This window comes from Sinocyclocheilus grahami, unplaced genomic scaffold, assembly GCF_001515645.1.
Source record: "Sinocyclocheilus grahami isolate Dianchi unplaced genomic scaffold, SAMN03320097.WGS_v1.1 scaffold48.1, whole genome shotgun sequence".
In the NCBI taxonomy this organism is placed as follows: Eukaryota; Metazoa; Chordata; class Actinopteri; order Cypriniformes; family Cyprinidae; genus Sinocyclocheilus; species Sinocyclocheilus grahami.
In genome coordinates, this window is record NW_015505227.1 from 786,468 (window position 1) to 788,728 (window position 2,261).

Below are 2,261 nucleotides of genomic sequence, written 5' to 3' on the forward strand. Positions count from 1 at the left end.
GCCGTGACGTCCCGCTCAGCTATTGGACTGATTTCACATGTGATTCAGAGCGTGGGTCGCTGAAGGCGTTCCCCTAGCGTTCTCGACGCAGCTCGAGTTCCTGAAGAGGAACTGTACGTTGCTTGTTCTCAGCGCTGAATATCATGTCTGTCATGTCAAAATATCTGCGTCAAGACACAAACGCGCTACCATCAAGTTTTTCTTATGACAATTACATTTATGCAAGCATCGTGAAAGTGAGTTAAATGTATGTTAAACTGTAAATCCGTCAGTCTTTCAATTTCCTTCAGTGCCCACTGGCAGAGCATGCAGGTACTTTAGCTTGAAACCAGTCTTTATCAATTCATATGGCATGCTATTTTGGGTTAAATAATGTCCTAAATATTTATAGATATACAAAGTTAAGTTTTAATGGAGAAATATGTCTGAATCTATCTGTATTTTCTTTTCACATTATAAATAAATTAATAGTAAGAAATTCTTAACACATGTTAATTTATTCTAATGTAGTACAGTTCATTTTAAGATGCCTTATTACTCACGTTACTCATTAAAATTATTCAAATGTATTTAATAATCAAATTAAATAAATACATAATTAAATATGTGAATATTGCACAATGTTTCTTGTAATTGACCCTAGAATGAAGTATGTGAAAAACAAATTATAATAATATGTTTATGATTTGACACCCGTATTATAGACACTTCTCAGCATACTCAAAATTAGGGGTAATCACAATTATTTGACCATATTTACAGTCCTAATGTAAATTTAAATTACTGAAATAAGTGTGTTTTTTATCCTTTTTCAATAGAATTGGCCTAGACTTCTGCAGTGTCAAGTGAAGGAAGCTCCTCTCATAAGATTGCAAACTGGGAGTCTGATGACACTGAGTGTGAGTGATGGAAGCCCTTCAAGAAAGGAGAAGAATGCTGAAGATGACGCCAGAATTGTGAGTCTGTGTCATTTATAGGTTATGCTATGTGCAGTACAGATTTAAAATGCACAAATGAATATGAAAAATTTAAGTTTAACTGGGCAGGCACTCAATATCAGCTTATGTTCACACCTGGAATTTACTAATTATTCATTTAAGATATCAAACTGCAAAAAGATAAATGGTTAGTTGACCTAAAAATTTAAAATGGTCATTATTTCTCACTCTCTGTCATTCCAAACCTGCAAGACTTGCATTCATTTTCAAAACACAAATGAAGATATTTTAAATGAGAAAGTCCTTCCATCGACAATCTACACAACTACCATTTTGATACTTCAAGAAGTTCATAAAGAGATCATAAAACTAATCCAAATGAATCGAGCGGTTTAGTCCAAATTTTCTGAAGAGACTCGATCACTTTGCAATGAACAGATTGATTTTTTTTTTCTCCATATTTATATATTGATCAGGGAACATAAACAGAAAAACAGAATATTTGGACTAAACCACGATACGTATGGATTAGTTCTCTTTATGGATTAGATCTCTTTATGAAGTTTATGAAGTATCAAAGTGGTAGTTGTGTGGACCATCATTCAAGGGACAGAAATCTTACATTCTAATATCTTCAATTGTGTTTCAAAGATAACAAAAGTCTTGGCTGAGTAAACTGATGAAATTTTCATTTTTGAGCTAACCCTGTAATAAAAGAATGTGGCCATATGCGTCACCCAAGATGCGTGCTAATGCCAGGTGTGAACAGACTACACAATCAACTTAGCAGAATGGTTCCTGAGAGAGATATTGTTGTCATTAATTAATTTATTTTTTTCCCCAAGAAGCCAAGTTCCTGGCTTCTCCCAAGACCTTCAAGGACCCAGTTGACCTCGGAATCAGCTGTAAAGGAGGATGAAACCGATGTCTAAGGTTAGACTATATTTCAGAATAAGATTATCTATATTAATGCTTTATCTATATTCTGTGTTCATGCATTTTTTGCTAAAGTTGTCATATCTGTTTTTTAGAATGGGACAGCGATATTGCATCAATTGGTCTCCTACTTCATTTGATTCCACCATCACCACAAGGCTGCAAGAGACCTGGAAAAATGTCATCCTATCAAGCTAAAAAACATGTTCAGTAAGGTACATTTGTATATTTCTGTCACTACCTATTGTCTGCCTCAAAATATTGCCAGATGGGTTGTATATGAAAGACTAATGTAAATAAAATCAGTTGGAGAGCTGGCCTTGAGTGTTATTTTTGTCTTTGATCTGCAGGCACCAACAAGAAGAACAGCTTGACTGCGTAGAAGAG

General features: G+C 34.6%; 1 long non-coding RNA gene across 1 annotated transcript; it reads left to right on the top strand.

Annotated features, from left to right (window-relative positions):
- Nucleotides 1-787: 787 nt before the first annotated feature.
- On the top strand, nucleotides 788-2,047 carry LOC107582947 (uncharacterized). The gene is made up of 3 exons (XR_001608993.1): nucleotides 788-956; nucleotides 1,784-1,871; nucleotides 1,970-2,047. It is a non-coding gene; the product is annotated as an uncharacterized lncRNA (long non-coding RNA).
- Nucleotides 2,048-2,261: the final 214 nt, after the last annotated feature.